At 40.3% G+C, this 26998-nt stretch overlaps 1 protein-coding gene across 1 annotated transcript in view; it reads left to right on the plus strand.

The window, feature by feature from the left end:
- Positions 1-20127: 20127 nt before the first annotated feature.
- LOC126999269 (NFX1-type zinc finger-containing protein 1-like) overlaps positions 20128-26998 on the plus strand; it is a 106863-nt gene continuing 99992 nt past the window's right edge. The window contains 1 exon segment of the mRNA XM_050861666.1: positions 20128-20182. The gene's annotated coding sequence lies outside the window, so the exon portion shown is untranslated.

A 26998-nucleotide genomic window follows, 5' to 3' on the forward strand; every position in this document is an offset into this window, starting at 1 on the left:
CAAAGTACGATAGTGATACATTAGGGTATGGAATCTTGACGTTATGGTACGACAGTCACGTTACGTTATAGAAATATAATATTGTGAGTCACGGTACGATATTGTGAGTCATGGTACAATGTTGTGAGTCACGGTAGTGTTTTCAGTCAAGGTACACTCACGCAGGCAATCTTAATCCCCTGTCACACGGACACTTTTTTCCGGCCTCTTTTGGTGTTTTCCTGCCATGTGATGCCGATACGGGCGTCTCTTGGTACAAACTGCGAGCCGCTCCCGCCGCCATCCCGGCACCTTTGTTGACACTGGAGCAGACGACGCCACACACGCCGCCGCACGAACCACACGTGTCTTGTAAATCTCAGTGAAATAAAGAGAAATGGCTGATTTTGGTTGGTCAAGAGATGCTGTAGCATCTCAGTGTGAAATGTTAACAGAAAATAAGTGCTTGTGGGACACCAAAGACCCAAGAAAACACAGAAGAGAAGGTGGCAGAGGCCCTCAGGAAGGAATGTCCCAGGGAGATGGCCGAACTAAATCATGGTAGGTTTCACTTACTGTTGTTTGCAGTCAGTAAATCGGAAGTACTACACGTTGTTTCTTCTGATTGCGGGGAGATGCCAGTGGAAGATGCTCGCAGCCGACCGTGTGACTACACGCGCGCGGTTTGCCACCACTACGGGCATCACTGGTAGCAAGATGCCAGAAAACATCTCTCGTGTGACAAGGCCTTTAATTCGGGATTACCTTATTAGCTTCATTATGAGTTCGATTTAATAAAGTTCAGTGTGAGGTTCAAAGCTCTGTAGATCTTAAGGAAATTATCCAGGTCATACTTTTAGCTTATTTTTTAACCGGCAAAATTTTAAAAGTTTAAGGGTTGTAGGTTTTTATGTAATTTTTTTTATTTATATATTTTTCGTTTACTCAGTTTCCTCCTCAAGATGCCAGGCAGGATGTGTTTTTTTTATTCGAATTGACGAAACTAAAGAAATTTAAAGTTTTTCAGGCTCGTAATATTAATTTTAGCTTTCATCCTTTTATTTCTTCAGTTTCCTTCTCATTCTGTCAGGCTGGGTTATATCATCATATCTTTATGGAAAATGATGGTGATTAAGAAATTCAATGTGTTTTAGGTTGTGTGAGACATTTTTTCTTAAACTTTTTTTTCCGCTTAGCTGATGGTTCTGGAGGTGATGTTAAATAAGTGCTTCCCGCCTCCTTATATTGTCAGGCTGGGTGATCTAATTATCTATATTTATTTGAATTGATGGAACTAGGGAAACTCAGTGTTTTTAGGTTTTCATAAGACTTATTTTAGCTTTTTTGTTGTTGTTGTTATTTTGAGTTGATGGATTTGGAAGTGACGATATTAAGAAGACAGTGTTTCCTTCCCTCGTTTTCACCTCATCTTTTCTCTGATATTTTTTCTTTATTTTATTTTATTTCTATTTTTACTCATCCAACACGTTGATGGATTTGGTGGAGGCAATAAGTTCGCTTTATTCTCTATATTCTTCCATCTCCTATTTCACATTTTTCTTTCTCTTATATTTCTCAGATTTCTTTTTGATTTTTATACTGTTATTACTCATCTAACTTTTTATTTAGCTAAAGTGATGGATTTGGAGGAGGCGAAAATATTAAGAAGTGCTTCCCCTCCTCTCTTACATTCCTCATTCTATAACTATCTTTCTTTCATTTCAATAGCTGATTTCTTTATTGCTCTTTTTTTACCATTATTACTCATCTAACTCCTTTTTTTTAACTAAACTAATGGAAAATATTAAGAAGTGCTTCCCCTCCTCTCCTACAATCCTCTTTCTATGACTATTTTTCTTTCATTTCTTTATCTGATTTCTTTTTTGCTCTTTTTTTCACTATTATTACTCACTTAACTCCTTTTTTTTAACTAAACTAATGGAATATATTAAGAAGTGCTTCCCCTCCTCTCTTACATTCCTTATTCTATAACTATCTTTCTTTCATTTCAATAGCTGATTTCTTTATTGCTCTTTTTTTACCATTATTACTCATCTAACTCCTTTTTTTTAACTAAACTAATGGAAAATATTAAGAAGTGCTTCCCCTCCTCTCCTACAATCCTCTTTCTATGACTATTTTTCTTTCATTTCCTTATCTGATTTCTTTTTTGCTCTTTTTTTACTATTATTACTCATCTAACTCCTTTTTTTTTAACTAAACTAATGGAAAATATTAAGAAGTGCTTCCCCTCCTCTCCTACAATCCTCTTTCTATGACTATTTTTCTTTCATTTCTTTATCTGATTTCTTTTTTGCTTTTTTTTTCACTATTATTACTCATCTAACTCCTTTTTTTTTAACTAAACTAATGGAAAATATTAAGAAGTGCTTCCCCTCCTCTCCTACATTGCTTTTTCTATAACTATCTTTCTTTCATTTCTTTATCTGATTTCTTTTTTGCTCTTTTTCTCACCATTATTACACATCTAATACTCTTTTTTTTAATTAACTAAACTGATGGGTAAGGAGGAGGCGAAAATATTTAGAACTGCTTCCCCTCCTCTCTCAAATTTTCTGTTTTTCTATTTAACATTCTTTCATTTTTATCTAATTTATGTACTTTTTACATTTTTCACTATCATTACTCAGCTAACTCCTTTTTTTTAACTAAACTGATGAGAAATATTAAAAAAGTGCTTCCCCTGCTTCATTACATCTCCTATTTCTCTAGTTAAAATTCTTTCATTTTTATCTAATTTACTTTTTACATTTTTCACTATCATTACGCAGCTAACTCCTTTTTTTAACTAAACTGATGAGAAATATTTAAAAAAGTGCTTCCTTCCTTACATCTCCTATTTCTCTGTTAAACATTCTTTCATTTTTATCTAATTTACTTTTTACATTTTTCACTATCATTACTCAACTAACTCCTTTTTTTAACTAAACTGATGAGAAATATAAAAAAAAAGCTTCCCCTCCTTCCTTACATCTCCTATTTCTCTAGTTAACATTCTTTCATTTTTATCTGATTTATTTTTTGCCTTTTTTTACCATTATTACACAATCTAACTCCTTCTTTAACTAAACTTATGAATTTGGAGGAGGTGAAAATATTTAGAAGTGCTTCCCCTCCTCTCTTACATTCCTCTTTCCATATCTATCTTCAATTTTTATCTGATTACTTTTTTACTTTCTTTTTACTATTATTACACAACTAACTTCTTAAGTAAACTGATGGAAAATATTAAGAAGTGCTTCCTTACATCTCCTATTTCTCTAGTTAAATTTTTTTCATTTTTGTCTGATTTATTTTTTGCTTTTTTTTTACCATTACTACACATCTAACTCCTTCTTTAACTAAACTTATGAATTTGGAGGAGGTGAAAATATTTAGAAGTGCTTCCCCTCCTCTTTTACATTCCTCTTTCCATATCTATCTTCAATTTTTATCTGATTACTTTTTTACTTTCTTTTTACCATTATTACACAACTAACTTCTTCTTTTTAACTAAACTAATGGAAAATATCAAGAAGTGCTTCCCTTCCTCTCTTACATTCCTCTTTCTATATCTTTTATCTGATTTCTTTTTTATACTTTCTTTTTACCATTATTACACATCTTACTTTTTTTTTTAAACTAAACTGATGGATATGGAGGAGGCGAAAATATTAAGTAGTGCTTCCCCTCCTGTCTCACATTCCTCTTTCTATATCTTTTATCTGATTTCTTTTTTATACTTTCTTTTTACCATTATTACACAGCTAACTTTTTTTTTAAACTCAACTGATGGATATGGAGGAGGCGAAAATATTAAGTAGTGCTTCCCCTCCTGTCTTACATTCCTCTTTCTATATCTTTTATCTGATTTCTTTTTTATACTTTCTTTTTACCATTATTACACAGCTAACTTTTTTTTAAAACTAAACTGATGGATATGGAGGAGGCGAAAATATTAAGTAGTGCATCCCATACTCTCTTACATTCCTGTTTCTCTATTTTTTTTTTTCTTCGGCTTTTACTTATCACTTTCACACTTTGGATTTGGCGGAGGCTAAAATATTCGCCTTTTCCATCTCTTTCTCTATTAATTTTTTTTTTTAACTGAGATGATTATTGCGGCGAAATATGGAATCAAATGCTCTCTTTATTCACATCCATTCCCATCCTTGTCTTATTATCCTGCACTTCAATATTTTAAATCAGTCGTATTTATTTCACGACTGTGTCTCATCATCGACCGCCTCACAGTTCGGAAAACATAGACATATTGATATAAATGTTAAGAAATATAAAGATAGTAAGAAGACGTCGCCCAACACAGACTCAAACTGGATCGAAACGAGAGAGCGCACGCGAGAGAGGATACAGAAATGAGCACAGAGGCACAGCGTATCTCACAGCCGCCGCACGTCACTTATCGTATACAAGTGTGACGTCACAAAGCCCAGAGTAACTATAATACCACAGCACTATAACACATAATATCGTACTCAACTTGCATATCATTGTACATACATATAAGGGTCGTCTGAGTGTGACTACAATGCATACTATTATGGTTAAGCCTATGTGTACGATGATTAATACTAGCCGCCGCCTCCTCTTCCTCCTCCTCCTCCTCCTCCTCCTCCTCCTCCTCCCTGCTTCAGAAGTTTGTAAATACATAAAGTTAGTCCGAGTGTAGTGTTATGACGAATACTATGATTAAGAATATGTGTACAATGAATACTGTACTATCCTACTGCTCCCCTTCCTCACCCACTTCCTCCTCCTCCTCCTCCTCCCTTATTCAGAAGTTTGTAAATACATAAGGTTTGTCGTGTGTGAAGTGTTATAATGAATACTATGATGAATATTATGTGTACTATGAATAATCTTTTTTCTCCCACTCCTCCTCCTTCCCCTCCTCCTCTTCCTCTTCTTGTACATACAGAAAACCCAGCCTCTGTGTAAGATTAATGATATGGATACTGTAATGCATACCAAGTGTGTACTATCAATACTCCCCCTCCCCCTCCCCCTCCTCCTCTTAGGTCGTACATAATTATCGTGTAGTCTAAATTATTATCAATAGTGTCCTTTTGTAAATAAGTAAATATACAATTATCGTATCTGTGTGTGTGTGTGTGTGTGTGTGTGTGTGTTTACTGTCAGTGTTTGCAGGACAACACGTGTTAGCCGTCAGCCGAGATTAGACAAACTAGACGTAAACAATGTCGTTGTGTAGCCGTTTTGTAACATCTCGTTCTGTGTGCGCGTGTGTCGGTGTGAGTGTGGCATTAAAACTATTACACACCAACCATTCGTTCATCTTTTCCCTCTCATAGTAGTAGTAGTAGTAGTAGTAGTGACGAAACTTTGGGGTACCATAACGTAAATCTAACTCATTATGTCTCCTCTTTATCCCTTAAACATTTTTTTATTGCTTTGTCCTGTCAGTTAGGGCTGAGTACTTTGAGCAGTTTGAGCAGTTTCCAGTTGCTGGGGTGCAGGCGGCAGATGCTGGTCCACCCATCGATGAAAGCCCACCTTCTCTTGATGAGGTCAGAGAGGCTGTGGCTAGGTTGAGATGTGGAAAGGCACCTGTATCTGTAACATCAGTGCGGAGCTGCTCAAAGCTAGAGGTGAGGCCATGATCTGCGGGTTGCATGGGGTCTTGACTGCCGTATGGCAATCCGGTACCATTCCTCCTCACTGGAGAGGGGACTGGTCGTTTCTATCGGGAAAGAGGAAGGGGACCGCCAGGACTGCAACAACTACCGTGGTATTACACTGCTCAGTGTTCCAGGCAAAGTGCTTGCCCATCTATTGTTGCTACGTATTCGCAGCCAGCTGCTGAAACTGCAGAGACCTGAAACGGTCCGGGTTCACGCATGTTAAGTCAACAACTGATCGTATCCTAGCGCCGACATGAGTTTCGACAGGGGATGCTTACAGCCTATGTCGATCTCAAGAAGTCGTTTGACTCAGTGCATCGCGAGGCACTCTGGTATCTCCTGCGACTCCATGGGATTCCTGCATGGATTATTGGTTTGCTGACTGGCCTGAATTCTGGGACTGAGAGTGCTGTGAAGTTGGGGGGGGGGGAGGGAATTGTCCAGCTTCTCTCCCATGAATGCGGGAGTGAGGCAGGGCTGTGTCAGCGCCGTCTCGGGACGGCAATGGCTGTGTCCTTGCTTCATCGCTTTTCAACACTTGTATGGACTGGGTACTAGGTAGAATTGTGGACCAGAGTCATTGCGGAGCATCCATTGGCAATACCAGGGTCACTGACCTTTTTTTTGCCGATGATTCAGTAATTCTGGCGGAGTAGCTGGAGGTTCTGGTGATGGCTCTCGAGGTACTACACGAGGAGGCGAAGCCCTTGGAACTTCATGTCTCCTGGGCCAAGACCAAGGTACAGGTGTTTGGAGGCTTGCTAAATGAAACAGTACAGTCTGTTCATGCGTGTGGCGAGGACATTGAGATATCAGAAAGTTTCACGTATCTTGGTAGCGTAGTTCAGAACAACGGTGAGTCGCCAGGAGTCTTACGGTGGATTGGCTTGGTCTACGGTGTTATGGACTCGCTCAGCACGAGTATATGGCGTTGTCGATACCTGCATGTGTAGAAGGACAAAGATCCGAATCTTAGAGTCTCTTGTGATCCCTGTCTTACTCTATGGCTGTAAGACACACTAAATGGGGACTTGGAGAGGCGGATTGATGCCTTTGTTCAGAAATGTCTACGCAGAATCATGGAATATCGCTGGAATAACTTTTTGTCAAACCGGCGACTACTCTGTGAGACTGATTCGACATATATTACCTGAATAGTCCGTCAACGCCAACTCCGGCTATACGGGCACGTGGCACGTTACCCTGAAATTGATCCTGCTCATCGGGTTGTGTCTGTAAGAGACAATCCTGAGTAGAGGAGGCCAAGGGGACGCCCCGGAGTTCGTGGCTTGAACAAGTCGACAGATTCTGCCGGAAGGTGCTTAGGATGAGAAGGGGGCTTGCATGGAGAGTCGCCCGTAGGGCCCACCCGGATTTGGCGTCGTAGAGTAGGTGAGGCGACGCGCCCCATGACGTATGCCCCCATTGATTGATTAATTGATAACTTTAAAACAGTGCTATACCTAGTTACGTCAAGAAGGTATTTTTTTTCGATGAAAAGTGTTCATCAATGTATTCATGAATACTTTCAAGTTGTATTCGTAATTCTGTATTCGAATTAAAACCGTTTCAGTGTACCTATTCGAATTCATATTCGTTGGAATTTGAAGCATCGGTATTTGTATTCGAATACACAACTCTTGTATTCACTCCATCCCTGACACACACACACACACACACACAATCTATATATATATATATATATATATATATATATATATATATATATATATATATATATATATATATATATATATATATATATATATATATATATATATATATATATATATATATATATATATATATATATATATATATATATATATATATATATATGGGCCGTTTTCACATTCGTCTGGTACGCACCGTAACCAAAGGCCCTACCATCCTGGTATAACAGTCATTACCATCGCCTCGATCCGCTTTCACAGTCGTTGTGTGTTGGGGGCTCCCGTGGTCCCGTGGTAGTCTCTCCGCCTTGCGCTCCGGCGGGGTGCTGGAGCATATAGGTTCGAGACCTGCCCGGTGCCATGGGAATGGAAAAGTGGGCTCTTTCCGACACCCCCAGCCCCGCTGTTGGGCCTCCTCCTTGAAAGAATTGGGCATTTCTCTACCAGCCGTCTGGGTGGTTGCGCGGCATGCACCGCCTTCCTCCCTTGGCGTATATCCCCAACGAAAAACAAAACAAAACAAACGCAGTCGTTGTTTTCGTGGTATTGGCGACTACCAGCGTTGTAACGGGCATGACAAGACGAAGGCGCGTGATTCGGCAGTGTTGGTGTGCCGGAGCGGCGGGAAATGTCAACATTACATCAGCTGAGCGGAGGACTATGAAGGATAAACACCGCTCAAATCTGCTGATAGCCTAATCTTTCCCAGGGATGATAGGTGAAATAAAAGTGACAAATATTAAAGTTCTGTTATATAACAGATATCAGCAAGGCAGACTTCACTTATATTCATTACAGTTGTTCATTATTCACACTTATTTAGCAGACTTCACATTTATTCTTTACATAATAGGGCTGCTTTCGTTGTATGTATGCCCTATGCATACTTATTAGGCTACCTATAATAATACGAAAGTTTGACCAAGGCGGCATAACAGGTGAATAATGGTGATAAGTATTAAAGTCTCCCTTCCCATTTGTTGTATACTTTTGCAACAATAAACAATCAATCAATCAAATTGAAATTCTCAATCGGACGTTTACTGATCACCAGGTGAAGTGTGTTCATGTCATTCAAATTCTTCTATTTTTTTTCTCATCACCATTGAAGTCCTGCAACGTGTTGCTGTATTGTGTAATATTTTTTAACATCAATATAAAGAAATACTATAACCACATGAGAGCAAGAATTTGTACTGTTTACTTATTAATGTCATTGGTAAGCTCCACTGGGGAGCCCCCGCGGCTACCAGAGCTCCGTTACCAGAGGTTCCAATCTCTGGAACTGATGCAAACAAACAGCGCCGCGAAAGACGACTGTGAAAGCGGATTATTTCTTGGTAGCGGCGATCGCCGCTCATTGGTGACGATCAAAACAAACAAAAGTGACTGTGACTGCGGCCCATAAAATATATATATATATATATATATATATATATATATATATATATATATATATATATATATATATATATATATATATATATATATATATATATATATATATATATATATATATATATATATATATATATATATATATATATATATATATATATATATATATATATATATATATATATATATATATATATATATATATATATATATATATATATATATATATATATATATATATATATATATATATATATATATATATATATATATATATATATATATATATATATATATATATATATATATATATATATATATATATATATATATATATATATATATATATATATATATATATATATATATATATATATATATATATATATATATATATATATATATATATATATATATATATATATATATATACGCTACCCCGTGAGGGTGCGGATGGGGTGGGAAAAGTGTTGACTTCGCGGGGCAGAGAGCAGGACATCTTCGGCTTTTCCTTCGTATATTTCATGAGTAAATAGTGTTCTATTTGTTATTACAGAAGGACATATATTGAAAAGCATCAGAATATTTGCATGACTGATATTATATCGCAAGCTTTGCTAAAGTTAATATATATTTTTTAGTTTGTAAAGACTGGTGTTTACATTTGATTGTAAACGTACAGTTATTCCTGAAGATTCATTTATAATTGTCCCCAAGAATGGCAAAAGACGGCAGATTGATAACTAAATATGGCATTATTATAGTAATACTTAACATATACCATAAAAAAGGGTATTTCTTGGCGACCACGTTGATTTAAGACAAAAATGCCATAAATGACACGACCTGGCGACCCCGGTGTGGCTGCCCAGGTGTGTGACGAGTCATGGATACCAACCAGTGTCTGATAAATTAACTTACCCACGTTAGCTGTTATTGACTTATAGATCAACAACGCTATTGTTTTGTTTTATGATATATAATGTATATGAATACAATGGTGTGTGAAAAATGCATTATTTATCTCGTTTTCTGTAATTATTGGTTTGAAAGTTCTGCCAACATTATTATGACCTGCGGGTTGGTCTTGTCTGGCCCGCCGGGGACGGGGAGGGGATAGGGCGGTTTATACATACCCAGGACCCGCGTATGGGGATGGGGACGGAAAGGGAATGGGGAAGATTAATACTACGGCCGTTACTCCCCTCACCTTGGGCAGGACGCATTCTTGGTATTCTTTATTAATACGGCCACACAATACAGCAGGGTTGGGGACGCGCTCTCGAGGTAGTCGCGGACAAAAGTCCTGCGCAGCTTTCAGCCCAGCGTGACTCCTGGTCACCTGAGGTTCGAACAAACGGACGAAGCACCAAACCAACAGAGATGGCACACGTGAAGTGTTTGTGTTGTTTGTGTACTGAATAAAATTCTTGGTGTCATATGACCCTGGCTGTTGCGGCGGCTGACCTCAATCACTCACTCACTCATTCACTCACTCACTCACTCACTCACTCATGTAAAATTATCATCATAATCTGATAGCATTATGGTATTGGCGAGATTAAGATATGACACGTCATTTAATTCATGGGGAAAATTTACAAAGGTGTGGCAGGCAATAGTATTTTTTAGGTTTTATGTCTCATGACCACTAAGGGTAAATTGATCATGGCGTTAGACTGCATGAGACAAATGAAGAAATGCACAGTGTGTGTGTGTGTGTGTGTGTGTGTGTGTGTGTGTGTGTGTGTGTGTTCTCTCTCTCTCTCTCTCTCTCTCTCTCTCTCTCTCTCTCTCTCTCTCTCTCTCTCTCTCTCTCTCTCTCTCTGTGTGTGTGTGTGTGTGTGTGTGTGTGTGTGTGTGTGTGTGTGTGTGTGTGTGAACGAGTATGGGGAAACTGTGACAGGAAAGTGGAGGTGTGTGCAGATAAGGGTTATGGGCTTTCTGTGGAGGGAGGTGAAGATCAAGGGTTGTGGGATTCTCAATTATTTCATAAGCATAACAATTATTAGAATATGCAAAGTTATATCACATAATACCTTATAGGAAAGACGTCACGCAGTTCATATAGTTACAACTATATTTAACCCCTTATTGTAATCAGTCAAATATTGACCAAACCCTGTTATAACAAATAGGGATTTCTGCTCCTTATTAAGGCACAATTAATTTGTGGTATATAATAAAAAGCATATATAGTATTGAATAATTGTATTTGGCCTTACAATCGAAACACTTAATAATTTATTACAGAGTAACTAGAGTATATTCAAAACCCTATCTCACCATTGATAATCTTTTTGAAAAAAAAAAAAAATTTAAACAAACCCATATATGTATTGAAAAATGTTTTACTATGTGTAGTAACATTTACACTTCAAAATCAAACTTAATATTTTTTTATACAAATCATAAATGAAGCATTTAATAAAAAATACAGACAGACAGGATACCTCCTGTTAAAAGTATTCAGATACCAATAATCAGTATTGTTGTAGCATTCAATATTTTGTCCAACCTCCTTGAGCATCAACTACTTCACTAATTCTCTTTGACATGGATGTCACTAAATTGTAGCAGATGTTGGGACGGCGGCGCACAGATTCCCACACTTCCTGGGCATGTCGTTCAATGGCTGCACAACTGATGTCATCACCCACATCCCATTCCCGAGACATGATGGCCCACAGATTTTCTATAGGATTTATATCGCAACCCTTAGGGGGCCAATCTAGCGGGAGAATTTCTGGATTTTGTGCGAGCCACTCCCTCACCACGTTAATAGTGTGGACGGGACTCCTGTCATGAACAAAAATAATAGGATGTGGATGTGGTAACACTGCTCGCACTGACGGCAGCAATACATCCTCTCAAACATTGACGTAGTCTTGACCTGTAAACCGTCCTTCTAATGTAACAAGTTCACCAGGGCCCCAGGCCCACATCCATCCCCAAAAATTAACACTTACTCTGCCACTCCTTGCTTTTTCTTGAATATGTTTGTCACAATAACGGGTGTTAATTGGTCTCCAGCACAGTCTTGCGCCTGCTTCAACTGATATAAAGTTTTTCTCGTCTGTAAATATAACATTTTTCCAGAAACTTTCATCTACTGTTAGATACTGGAGAGCGAAACCAAGTCTACATTCTTTCTGTGACTGGGACAGTTTTTCTTTTTTAGCAGTCACATAACAATTGATTTTGTTCTCATGCAAGCGTCGCCTTGTGGTGCGTGGGTGGCAAGGTAGCTGTAGGTCACGAGTGAGCTTCACTGCATTCAACTTAGGGTGCACCTGTATGGTGTCCATAATACGGTTGACGTCTTCCTGGGTAGTAACTTTGGGTCTCCCACTGCGCGGTTTAGTTTTCACCGAATCTTACTCCTGCCATCTTCTGATCCACCTGTTGACGGTGCTGACAGATACACCTGCCATTTCAGAAATTTCTCTGGAACTTTTTCCACACTCCCACATTCCGATGATTCTACCCCTTTTTGTTATTACGTCGACAGCGTTGTCACGTCTTTCTGCCATTCCTGGATGGATTGTCATACGTTAATGATGTTTGATCATATTGAAAGATTATATGGGTATGTGTAGTTCTGAATAATGTTGAGTTTAACCCTTACATGTGGGATTAGAGCGATAACAATATAAACTGTTTAGGTAATAACAGTAATATGTAAAAATCAACAATAAATTCGTGTGGTGTGGTAACAATTCATTATATGCAGTACATAACTACAGCGTGTAATCATAGCTACTTACTTATGTTGTAGATCTCAGGTGACTGACTCATAACACTACAGAATAAGCACACATCACCTCGCTCCCTCAGTGATGACCTCTGCCAACATTTACTAACGAAACAAGGGGATACTACCAAACACACTCGTTAAACACAAAAGCTCGTTCCATAATACACTGTGTACATTTTTTTTTATACCAAAGAGCAATTCCATGTTTACTCTTTTTCACGTTAAAGCAATTGTAATGATTATATATTTTTCTTTGCATTTCTTCTTATATTAAATGATTATTCAATTTCGTGAAGGATCTATAAATAATGCAATTCACTAGTAGGCTGATAGGGGGAGGGGAAGAGGGGAAGGGGGGAAGGAGGGAAGGGGGAGGGGAAGAGAAGGAGGAGGGGAAGAGATAAAGGAGGGGAAGAGGGGAAGGGATGGGGAGGGGAAGGGAGAGGGGGAGGGAAAGGAGGAGGGGGAGGGAAAGGAGGAGGGGGAGGGGAAGTTTATTACACTGTTCCACTGTATCCGGTTTGGTCACACACACACACACACACACACACACACACAGAGAGAGAGAGAGAGAGAGAGAGAGAGAGAGAGAGAGAGAGAGAGAGAGAGAGACACACACACACACACACACACACACACACACACACAGAGAGAGAGAGAGAGAGAGAGAGAGAGAGAGAGAGAGAGAGAGAGAGAGAGAGAGAGAGAGAACACACACACACACACACACACACACAGAGAGAGAGAGAGAGAGAGAGAGAGAGAGAGAGAGAGAGAGAGAGAGAGAGAGAGAGAGAGAGAGAGAGAGAGAGACATACACACACACATACACACACACACACACGCATACACATTTGTGACCCAGTCCTGACCTAGGTCGGACGTGGGTCATGGCGCTTCGAAAGGAGTAGCCCGGGGCCAGCCTGTTGGCCTCTCCCCTTCCCCTTCATCCCCGTCTCCCCTTTCATCAAGAAACACCACTTAGCAAGTTATTTTTGTGACAATAAGTGAAATCATCGTGACCGTCTGACAGGGAGTGAGTGGAGTGCGTGTGTGGTATACCGGGAGGACACAGATCGCTGAGTGTGTCCCCGCCGCGGCCTTCCATCAAGTCCCTGCTGACGCCCCAAGGTCTCCCCAGGCTCACCAGCCCGCCCATCCTGCTGTTGAAGTCTGGTCAGGTGCAGTGCAGTGGAGGCTTCGTCACTCAGGTGGGGGCAATGTGCAGGCTGCTCACCACCGAGGCTATGCAGTCTGTTCCCATGAACAGCTCCGAGTCTTCACATCTGTCTCGCCACCTGTATTGGATTAGCGCTCCACCTATAAGCCCCTTTCTGAGTGACCACCGATACCGCCTCTACCTGCTCTCAGGCCACCTGCTGCTACCTGACCCAGCATTTTGACCTGGGGATGACCTCGGATTAACACCTACTCGCCTTCCAGAAGAGGATTACCTTCCCGCCTCATCGCTCTACCACACCGCACTCCATCACCTCCTCATCCTTCAAACATCATCACAACTTTCCCTCCGTTACTGCAAATTACCTACCCCCACACCCCATTCATATTTGTACACTTTGTAATCTTAATATGTACATTTTCAGCCTAACGGCTGCCATCTCCGAAATAAACCGATTATTATTATTATTATTATTATTATTATTATTATTATTATTATTATTACACACAGAGAGAGAGAGAGAGAGAGAGAGAGAGAGAGAGAGAGAGAGAGAACACACACACACACACACGCACACACATACACACACACTGTGCAATTCTTCATTTGTCTCATGCAGTCTAACGCCATGATCAATTTACCCTTAGTGGTCATGAGACATAAAACCTAAAAAATACTATTGCCTGCCACACCTTTGTAAATTTTCCCCATGAATTAAATGGTGTCATATCTTAATCTCGCCAATACCATAATGCTATCAGATTATGATGATAATTTTACATGAGTGAGTGAGTGATTGAGGTCAGCCGCCGCAACAGCCAGGGTCATATGACACCAAGAATTTTATTCAGTACACAAACAACACAAACACTTCACGTGTGCCATCTCTGTTGGTTTGGTGCTTCGTCCGTTTGCTCGAACCTCAGGTGACCAGGAGTCACGCTGGGCTGAAAGCTGCGCAGGACTTTTGTCCGCGACTACTTGACTGTCTTTTATTCACCCTGTCTATTACGTGGAGCTGGCCTTTAACGAACCCTTCTTTTTCTTTTGACCTCTATCGCCGTGCCCTCATTGTTGGTTATCACTCAGCTTTCTTCACCCGGCCTGTAATACTCGTAGCTGTCTCGTCGCTAATTTTCTTTTTCTTTTGACCTCTATCACTTTGTCTCCCTTCGTAGGCCATCACTTAACGCAATACAGCGGGGTCGGGGACGCGCAATTGTGTTATGTAACTCATTTTTTATCACCCTATCGCCAAACCGTAAGCCGCAAGTAAAGCCCCGTTCACACTGTGCCGACTCTGGGCCACGACAACCCAGCGACTTTTCCATTTGACAAGTTGGTTCCCACGCTCCAAGAAGGGGGGGAGGTTTTATTGGGGTCTTGGTGTCTTGCCGACTGTCTGGGACATTCGGCCAACTGGTTGCCAGCATGTCGTGCTAACCCTCACGACTCCAGACTACCGTCAAAACGTCGGCGCAGCATTCGGCAACAGTCTCCAGACCTCTTTCAAGACATGCCCGACCCTTTCACATCAACACCCAAGACCTCGTGTATACTTATTTAGTAGAGTCGTGGCCTAGAGTCGGCACAGTGTGAACGGGGCTTAACACCTCTATTGCCAAACCTCAAGATAATCTACTATCCATATCAGACCCTATGACATACCGTTTTTCGCAAATATCTTTCAAACGAAGACTCGGATCAGCATGGTGCTTTGACACAGATTATTTCACACAGTCCGCTAATTTTTGACGCTATTGTGCATTGCCAGATGCGGTTAATTATGGCGTTTACTCATGACTGTGATGGCAAAACCTGCGTGGGCCACTTACACATTCGAACAGGTGAGGCGTGACGCATTTGTGACGTGTATCCATCACCTACCTCCACCCCTGGCTTCCCCTACTCCCATCCCTCCCTTTACCTCCCTCCTGCCCTCCTCCTTCTCCCCCGCACTCTCTCCCCCTCCGCCCTCTTTCTCCCCCATACCTGCCCCTCCCCCAGCCCCCCCCCCCTCTCTCTCTCTCTCTCTCTCTCTCACTTGCGATGTACACGAGATATGAATACATGCACACGTACGACTTGAATTAATGGCAGATAAATATAAATCATATGCCGTCTGCATCAGCATCAACAGTGATGACGAGGACGACCTGTTTGTCGATGGTGATGAGTTTTGAAGTAACAGCCTATGTGGTCAGTTATTTACATTATTAATCCACCCATCATATACTCGCTGTCTATTTTTGTGTGCTATGACTTTTTAACATAGCTATCTACATGAATACATATCGTATAGCAGTCTTTTCCTAATATCAGAATAAAATTTTCATATATTTCTCCAATTTCGTTTCCACCCTTATTCCTTTCCGTCTCTTTCGCGATTTCCTCTAAATGATCAAGCGTCAGCTACGTGCTTCATCCCATCATACGCTCAACGTAACCTGTGGGAAGGAGGACCATATACTCGTACAACTTTCAATGGGTGTAAAATTGCCAAACAAACCTCATACAGCACTTAAGCAACATCCAGTTACGCTGGAACAGGAATCAGGGTCGTGTGCATAAAACACCAGACCATACTTAGCATATACTTTCGAGTTATCCGCCATTATAGACAAGTGATATGCGTGCAAAGCTTCACATCGCATGTGCACCGAGAGAGAGAGAGAGAGAGAGAGAGAGAGGGGGGGGGGGCGGAGGTATGGGGGAAAAAGAGGGCGGGGGAAGAGAGAGAGTGTGGGGGAGAAGGAGGAGGGTAAGAGGGAGGTAAAGGGAGGGATGGGAGTAGGGGAAGCCAGGGGTGGAGGTAGGTGGTGGATACACGTCACAAATACGTCACGCCTCACCTGTTCGAATGTGTAAGTGGCTCACGCAGGTTGTGCCATCACAGTCAAGAGTAAACGCCGTAATTAACCGCATCTGGCAATGCACAATAGCGTCAAAAATTAGCGGAGTGTGTGAAGCAATCTGTGCGAAAATCCCATGCTGATCCGAGTCTTCGTTTGAAAGATATTTGCGAAAAATGGTATGTCATAGGGTCTGAAATGGATAGTAAAAGTCCAAAGTTTCGATGTGCGTAGCCTAAGAAACAAGTTGGAAGATCTGAGATATTTGGTTTCAACAGAATATTTTGACGTAATTGCTTTAACCGAAACATTTATTGACACCACGCATATTGATTTAAGTTCAGAATCCAATATAGATGGCAACAGACTCTTAAAAAAAAATCGTGTCAACTGTAGAGGCGGTGGTGTCGCCCTTTATCACATAAGCTATTTGCAGCCCACTGACGGTCGTGACGGAACACCAAGAGACAGTAACATTGAACATTTGTGCCTGCGAGTAAATACTGTAAAAAAAATATTTTAAATATATCCGTCACCTACAGGCCTCCGGGTGTCAATCATTCGATGATGATCCTGGATTCTACTGATTGCGAGGAGGAAGACAAGGAAGAAATGCAAGTAGAAAAGGCTGACTGACGCATTTGACGAACACAATGATGACTTCTGAGGATGACCATCTTGGCATCATAACATTTTTTTTACAATGGCTTCCTTGGCAGTTAACATGTAGATGACCTTTACTTTATGCTTAAGACAAGTCCTATAAGAATTAAACCATTTTTGAAGAAACAACAACATAGGAAAATAAATAGCATAGCACAATTTTTCATACTTATAACGAACAATTTATATTCAATAAAATAACTTTCTTTTCCTTGAGCTGGCCTTTACTTCATGATCAAGGCATTTAACCGTAAAAACAAAACAGTTTTGTGATTCAGGGTCCTGAAAAACCCTTCGTGATGTGTAACTTGCCCGTGTCGGTGATTGGGTGCGTCATCTGTTGGAGCGCTTGAGAGCCCCACCGGCGGTAGTTTGCGAGCCTGTAAATGGATCAGGACGCTAGTATTCTCCAGGATGAACTAAACATTGTATGACTGGGCGGATAAATGGCAGATGGAGTTCAATGTAGGGAAGTGCAGTATTCTGAGTGTAGGTAGGAACAACCCCTCTCATAACTATTGCTTAAATGACACTCTCATAAGCAGGTCTGGGTGCGAGAGAGATTTAGGGGTCTTAGTGAGCTCTGATCTCCGTCCAAGGCCACAATGCATTCAAGCTAGAAATCGAGCAAAATAGGGTACTGGGATTTATTTCAAGGAGCGTAAGCAACAGAAGCGCCGAAGTCGTCCTCAAACTATATTTAGCATTAGTTAGACCTCATCTTGACTATGCGGTTCATTTCTGGTCACCTTACTATAGAATGGATATCAAAATGTTAGAATCGGTGCAGAGGAGGATGACTAAGATGATTCAGGGGTTGAGAAACTTGCCATACGAGGAAAGACTCAAACAGTTAAACTTGCATTCTCTAGAAAGGCGAAGGGTGCGTGGAGACATGATCAAGGTTTATAAATGGATGAAGGGCTTTAATAAGGGGGATATTCATAAGGTTTTATTGGTAAGAGAACCGGGTAGGATACGAAGTAATGGGTTTAAACTGGATAAATTCACATTCAACAGGGGCATAGGCAAAAATTGGTTTACTAACAGAGTGATGGATGAGTGGAATAGGCTTAGCAGTCATGTGGTGAGTACCAATACAATTGTCACATTAAAAAATAGATTAGATAAATTCATGGACAGCGATATTAGGTGGGGTTAGATACACGGGAGCTTAGATTCAAAGGAGCCTACCGGCCTCTTGCAGACTCCTACGTTCTTATGTTCTATACGTGGGACACTTTTTCGAAGTGTTAACATACCTAATCGTCTTCTCGGGATATTTTTCTATCTGAAAATGCCAACGAGAAGTATATTTCCGGGGGATGAACGAAAAGCCTTCTGGCGGCTAGACTATTCCTCTTCACTCTCCTACTGTCGCGTCGTTCTCCACACCTTCCTCTTCTCTCCCTGTCGAATGGGGAGAGTGGTGATGACTCGGACAGTGGGAGTTCAGGACATCGCGTGACCGAGTGCCGCGAGGTCTTGTGTGAATATGCAAAACTTTGTTGTCTTGGCCCATGCAGGGTGTAACGTAAGCTCTCACTTCATGAATATGGCAAGTAGCGGATGGTGCATTATTACGGTGAAGCAGCGATGCACGGCGAAGGTGTTGCCGTAAAGCACGAACACCCAGCTCTCGTGCTGGAAGGAGAGTGTGACCAGCCATTTATTTTTTATAGATTCGTGATGATTCGGACAGTTGATATTTCGTGATTTTTATTCATTTTATATCAGTTCAAACGATATATGTGCTGCTACAATTATAAAAAAAGGTTAAAATTTGGTTGATTTATATTCAGATATGCTTATGAGAGGAAGGAAGCCACAATTTCATAATTCTTGAGATATCTCTTTTATTTTATTTTTATTTATTTTCCCTGGGACATTTATGTACTTACACAAATGTCTTGTAACCCACAAATCTTGGTTATTACTTATTAGCCAATCAAACTTAGTCATATTAAGTTATATTAATATTATGCCGAGTACTACGAGTGTCCGTACCATCCCATGCACCTCCCTGGCCGAACCATCACCACGGGTTTAAGGATGGTTCGGACGATTTAGAAACTTGTGTTTCATCATCTACTGCTGAAAACTGAAAACCATATTAATAGCCTTAAGAGCCAAATGATGAAGGAACATTACGAGATCAACAACTTCTTTTCAACTTTTTTTCTAAAAATATTAAAAATGGCCGAATCATAACCGCTTTCCAGTACGCGTAATGTCCCGTCGGTAACCTGTAGACCCCCCCCCCCCAATCCCCCTCATACCTTACTCTTCCCTCCACGTGAATTACACATAACTGTCCCGTCGGTAACCTGTAGACCCCTCCTATCCCCCTCATACCTTCCTCTTCCCTCCACGTGAAATACACATAACTGTCCCGTCGGTAACCTGTAGACCCCTCCTATCCCCCTCATACCTTCCTCTTCCCTCCACGTGAAATACACATAACTGTCCCGTCGGTAACCTGTAGACCCCTCCTATCCCCCTCATACCTTCCTCTTCCCTCCACGTGAATGTCACATAACTGTCCCGTCGGTAACCTGTAGACCCCTCCTATCCCCCTCATACCTTCCTCTTCCCTCCACGTGAATTACACATAACTGTCCCGTCGGTAACCTGTAGACCCCTCCTATCCCCCTCATACCTTCCTCTTCCCTCCACGTGAAATACACATAACTGTCCCGTCGGTAACCTGTAGACCCCTCCTATCCCCCTCATACCTTCCTCTTCCCTCCACGTGAAATACACATAACTGTCCCGTCGGTAACCTGTAGACTCACCCACATTCCCCTCATACTTTACTCTTCTCTTTCCCTGTCGAATACACGTAACTGTCCCGTCGCAAAACTGTTGACTGTAGAGTGGAGACCCGCCCCTCTCTCTCCCGTCCTCATACCTTGGATAACCTTCCTCTCCCCTCTCCACGACCACGAGGAATACGCGTAGCAGTCCCGTCGCTAACCCGTAGTCATCACGTCCCGCCCCGCCGCTCGCAGCTCCCGGTGAGTCACGGCTCGCCACAGAGGGGTTAGTCGCAGTTATCTTGGTGTCAAGGAGGGTTGCTCTGTTCCTGCTCATGTATTTCGCCGGGTAAGTGTTCAGTTATCCTGTTTGAAGCTGCCTTTTCATCCTGTAAGTGTAGATAATGTAGGTATATACGAAGGCGTGTGAAGTAATTATCCTACAACTTTTGGTTCAATACGTATATACGTCGTTTTTAGCCATGCTGTCTAGGCGGTTCCAAGCAGTTTTTTCGGTTATTAAGCTATACTTGTGTTTAATATTTTTCAGTTAAACCAACTATTGTTGTTTTTAAGATTCCAACTTACAAGCTCGAGAGGGCAGCGTTTAAGGGTGTGTAGGGCTGAGAATTTGCTGGTGTTTTAAGACTGCATCAGTGTGTCTTCAGATTGCATCATCAACTTCCTATTTGATACGGATCCAAGCTTGTCTTTACATCACACACAGTATTGACAGGGCGGCGCGTGAGGGCGTGAAAGGGTATAGTGGTCATGTGATCTTGTCATTGATTAATACTTTTTTTTTTTTTTTACTATAATGCCTTCTGTTTTTATATTTAACGAAGCTGTCTTATCGCCTGAAAGCGTAGATGGGCTCACGTTTGCGTGTATTACAGTTTTGCTGGCCATTGAGCTTTTTCACGCCGCTCGATCGGTATCAGCTTTCTTAGACGCACAATAACTTCGATAAGTATGGTACAATACAGTATAAACGTTTAGCGTATGAAGGTTAAAATATATAGGGTAAGGTGGGGTAAGATGCCCCCCTGGGGTGAAGGCCCCCCCCCTTGGTTTTGTCTTACTTTCATTTCTCAACCAGTCACATGATCAAGTAGGCAACGCCAACTCTCTGTGCTCACAGGAACTACTGGAGTAAACAATGGACAGTTGCTCTGGCCACAAGGGTATATTTCTTCTTTTTGACTAATTTCTTTAAGTTTTCAGTGATTTTAATGATACCTAATTAACGACAAAGAACTGTAGAGTTAGCCTGATGGCTATGGATACTTACTCTAAAATGTCTAGACCATATTGCATGTGATTATACTCTGCCTACTTATTTGTAGGAAAGATGGTGACATTTTATGTATATATGAGTTGCCAGGGTAAGAGGCCCCCTGTGCCTTTGGGGTAAGTTGCCCGCAGGGAGGCCTTTTACCCCACATGTGGGGTTATCTTGTGTAATTATCTTTGAGCTCTCATTTATTATCAGCAACTCATCCATTATCAGCAACAAAGAAAAAAAAACTATCTCCAGCTTCGTCTGATGAGGATGAATGTCCTTGTTTGGTGTGTGGGGAACCATTTGCTAATAGCAGACCTTCAGAAAAATGGGTCCAATGTCGGGGTTGTAGAAATTGGTCACATGCAGAATCCACAACTGTGCATTCTGCATGTTTAAGTTTTTGAAAGGCATCCATAAGTGAACACTTGAGTTTGAGACTATAAGGAAGTTGGTGTTTTTAACTGTTTCAGATATCAATATTCAACAGAAAGGACATATTTTATCAAATTAATTGAATACTTACTTCCATATATTTTTCATGAAAGTAGATGTCCTTTTGTTACAAAAATTCAGAAGAAAGGGAAGTTAAACTAATATTACTAGTCTAAAAGAAGGGGATACCTTTTAGAAAATTAATTAATTGTTTAGTTTTACATTCTATTCATTAGGAGACACAAATATGACTGTGTTCTTATATTTCACATCAGGAATATATATTATATTTTTATAATGTGAAAAAAAAATATTTTCCTCATGTTTTTATGAGTTTTATTATTATAAACCAGAGTGGGGTAAAAGGCCTACCCAGTGGGCTTCTTACCCCACATGCGGGGTAAGAAGCCCCCTTTATTTTTTTAAAATTATCATTATAATAAAGTCAAAATCATAATGAGTGGATATAATATATTTAATAGATGGGCCTTAGCCTAAGCTTTCAACAGAACTTTTTTTCAAAATTCTATTGCAAAAAATATGTCTACAACAGCCAATCTCCCTTAAGGGGGGCAACTTACCCCGCCTTACCCTAACGTACTAAAATACGATAATCTGCCACTATATTCAACAATTTACACGAAGAAAGGATTCCTGATCATGAAAATATCCTGGAAAACGTGATAAATGAGATAACCTGCACCGTATATATATATATATATATATATGATATATATATATATATATATATATATATATATATATATATATATATATATATATATATATATATATATATATATATATATATATATATATATATATATATATATATATATATATATATATATATATATATATATATATATATATATATATATATATATATATATATATATATATATATATATATATATATTATATATATATATATATATATATATATATATATATATATATATATATATATATATATATATATATATATATATATATATGAGATAACCTACACCCCTTGTATGTCGGTAAATGTGATAAATGAGATAACCTTCACCCATTGTACGTCGGTATATGTGATAAATGAGATAACCTGCACCTGATGAATGAGATAACCTGCACCCATTGTATGTCGGTAAATGTGATGAATGAGATAACCTGCACCCATTGTATGTCGGTAAATGTGATGAATGAGATAACCTGCACCCATTGTATGTCGGTAAATGTGATGAATGAGATAACCTGCACCACTTGAATGTTGGTAAATGTGATAAATGAGATAACCTGCCTGCATGTTGGTAAATAAGATAACCTGCACCTTGTATGTCGGTAAATGTGATAAATGAGATAACCTGCACCCTTGTATGTCGGTAAATGTGATAAATGAGATATAAATGTGATAAATGAGATAACCTGCACCCTTGTATGTTGGTAAATGTGATAAATGAGATAACCTTGTCTGTCTGTAAATGTGATATATATATATATATATATATATATATATATATATATATATATATATATATATATATATATATATATATATATATATATATATATATATATATATATATATATATATTATATATATATATATATATATATATATATATATATATATATATATATATATATATATATATATATATATATATATATATGAGATAACCTGCACCCATTGTATGTCGGTAAATGTGATGAATGAGATAACCTGTACCCATTGTATGCCGATAAATGTGATAAATGAGATACCCTGAAAAGAATGAAGCCAATAAGAACCAGTGTTTCCTTTAAACGTTTTTTTTTCCCACTGATCTCTATTATAATTGGATTGGTCTCAACTCCGTGCAAATCTTGGAGCCCGCAGCCGCCTTTTTTTTTTCTTTTTTTTTCTCTTTTTAATACCCACGGGTCGGGGTATTTGTATAAAAATTCCGGCGAGGTATTTCTATGAAAATTCCGGCATCAACGCTCGCTGAGTGGCAGTAGGATATGATAAAACGCTTCATTACGAATTTATTAAATATTTCAGTGCCCTAACTATACTAGCTTTTCAATCGTTCATGTTAAAAAAAATCTCTACCTGTCAAAATCTGTCGCACAAAACGACACTTTTACGCATTATTTGACCGTTTCATCCTCTGTATAGCATGATGTGTTATCGCCATTCCCCCCCCCCCTCCCCCCCTAAAAAAAAAAACCCGGACTATTAAAGGGATAAAGAAAGGAATATCAAAGCAAGGTTTTAGAACTGTAGAACTTCAGGTGAGTGTGAAGGTAGTGAACATGAACGGTGTTGTATAGAGTGGTACGGCTGCTCGTGTTTACAATATGTAAGTGTCACGCCAGCATTTTTAGTAATTGCGCAAGGGGAAAGGTCAACACATCCTCACGTGCAGACCCTTGTTTTGCTGAATCAAATAGGGGTGATTAGGCAAGTCTGGGGCAGTGAGACAGGGTGGAGATCAAGAGGACAAGGGGCAGAAGTTCTGGTGTGATGGAGCGAGGACGCAGTTCGAATCGTCCGTCCTGACTTCTGAGGAAGCGAGCCACAAACCACGACAGAGAGTAGATCAATATACCCCGAAAACGTGAGTTGTATTATTGTATGTAGCCTACTTTTGAGTGATAGGGTAAGGTGGAGTAAGTTGCCTCCCTTAAGGGAGATTGCCTGTTGTAGCCACATTTTTTTGCAATAGAAATTTGAAAAAAAAGTTTTGTTGAAAGCTTAGGCTGAGGCCTATCTACGGAATACATTATATCCACTCATGATTTTGACTATTGTAATGACAATTTAAAAAAAAATAAAGGGGGCTTCTTACCCCGCATGTGGGGTAAGAAGCCCACTGGGTAGGCCTTTTACCCCACTCTGGTTTACAATAATAAAACTCATAGAAACATAAGGAAAATATTTTTTTCGCATTATAAAAAATATAAAACATTCCGTATTTGAAAACTATACCCTATAAATCTCTCTTGATGTGAAATATAGGAACACAGTCAAATTTGTGTCTCCTAATGAATAGAATGTAAAACTAAACAATTAATTTTCTAAAAGGTATTCCCTTCTTTTAGACTAGCTTCCCTTTCTTCTGATTTTTTCTAACAAAAGGAACAACTACTTTTATGAAAAATATATGGAAGTAAATATTCAATTAATTTGATAAAATATGTCCTTTCTGTTGAATATTGATATCTGAAACAGTTAAAAACACCAACTTCCTTATAGTCTCAAACTCAAAAGTGTTCACTTATGGATGCCTTTCAAAAACTTAACCCGTAATGGCCGACGATACCCCCCGCGTCTACCCATCCACAGCCGCATTAATCGTCTTAAAATCAACTCTTGCAGAATGACCTGGAAGCAATTTTAGCTGTTAGTATACATATAAATACATCAGCATGTGAAATATTTTTGCTTAGCTCACCCTGGTTGCTTCAGAACAATTGCCATTAGTTAGAGATTGTGTTGGCACGTGCAACCCTCGATCCGAGCTGGGCTGGACTGCTGAGATGCCAGACTCGGTCCGTTGCAATTTTAGCTGTAAGTATACATATAAATACATCAGCCTGTGAAATATTTTTGCTTAGCTCACCCTGGTTGCTTCAGAATAATCGCCGGTAGTTGGAGATTGTGGTGGCGTGTGCAACCCTCCGAGCTGGGCTGGACTGCTGAGGTGCCAGACTCGGTCCGTTGTGCGCCCAGGGCCTTTTCCCGGTCTATTTTGGGCCTGTTTGTTTGTTTTTGGACCCTCTGTGATAGTGGGGCAGTCACAGCGTGAATTTTTTCAGGCGTAGGAGGACTGGCCGCCTGCATTGGACACCCGCATGGCTGGCCCATGTGCATCATCTCCCTACATCGCTGCAGCCTTTTTGGTCCCCCTTGGACGTTTAGGGGCACGTGCAGAAGTAGCAGCCGTTGCTACAGCTGCCGTAGCACTCGTTGTTGGCGTGGCAGAGGTGGTGGTCACTTTACCGGGGTCGGTCTATGGGACAGAGGTAGGGTGCGTGGGGGAGGTGGTGATGGTCTAGGGCGACTGTGTAGACATAAGCCTACTCCTCAAGCTGTAACCGCCCGGCAGGGGCAGTCAGTTGATGGTTAAGGAAAGACCCGTTTGTCTGATGCTATCTCTAGTTTTATCGATCAAACCTGTCAATATGAAGTACATATCATCACACTCCGAGAATCATCTATCGTTAACTATTCTCATGACTGCATTTATACATCAGTGATAACTGATTGGTGTCCAATCGAGTACAAAAGACAATACATGGATCAGTATACATAGGCGGATCCAGGGGGGGGGCCACGGGGCCATGGCCCCCCCCAAACGCTCTGAGAGTATGTTTTGGCCCCCCCCAAAGAAATTCGTTACAGATACTGTCAGCCTCCCTCAATCATATACATATCATGTATATGATATGGAGGCAAGAAGACGGGGTTGTCAAGATTAAAAAAGGTCAAGGCTGATGAAAGCAATGTTTTTAAATATTACGATGTGATTATTGTGATTCTTATATGTTATATATTAATATATGCTTAATAAAGACCAAAAGTATTCTGGATCTAATTCTTGAGTTATGCCCCTGAAAAGCACAATGCAATCCGATGTGACTTAATTCCATGTGTACAGTCCGTCGTCGATGAACAGTTGGCCCCCCCAAAAACTCAAGGCTGGATCCGCCCTTGTCAGTATAACACATTATAATACACAGTCAGGTGTCCGACTGCCTGACGTACATACAAATACAACATATGGAGCACTATAACACATAAGAACACAACTTCAACGGAACTTACACTGTCAGGGTCTATAAACACCTCGGGCTCTCGGTCGCTCGTCCGCCTCAACGTCTTCCCTGCACCAATTTCCTTAACCGTCTGCCCTTTGCCGGGGCCTTCGTACTCGCTTCCCTCCTGTATGGGACGTACTCATGGCTCTGAAAAAGGACGCCATCATACGTTTATAGGCCGGCCTAATGGATTTGGTGACCTCTCTGACCGTAATGTCGTAACATTCCCGACGATAAATGGCCTTTGCGATAGTAAACCTCTCCCTTATTCCTTCCTCTCCACTCTTCCACCTCTCTCCTCATCTCTCTCCACTTCTCACCCTCTCTCATTTTCCTCAGTTTCCTCACATCAAACGGCGATAACACAAGCCAAATTAGCAGCGTTACCAATGTTAGCGCAGTTTTGATACGCGCGTAAAGTAGCTGTCCCATAAGGGGTTGTCTATCGGCCTGCGGCGACGCAGTCCCATATGAGCCCTATCGGCCCACGCAGGTTAAACATGCAAAATGCACAACTGGAGTAGGCCTACTATCCATATCAGACCCTATGATATACCGTTTTTCACAAA

This window comes from Eriocheir sinensis, chromosome 16 (assembly GCF_024679095.1).
Source record: "Eriocheir sinensis breed Jianghai 21 chromosome 16, ASM2467909v1, whole genome shotgun sequence".
Lineage (NCBI taxonomy): Eukaryota > Metazoa > Arthropoda > Malacostraca > Decapoda > Varunidae > Eriocheir > Eriocheir sinensis.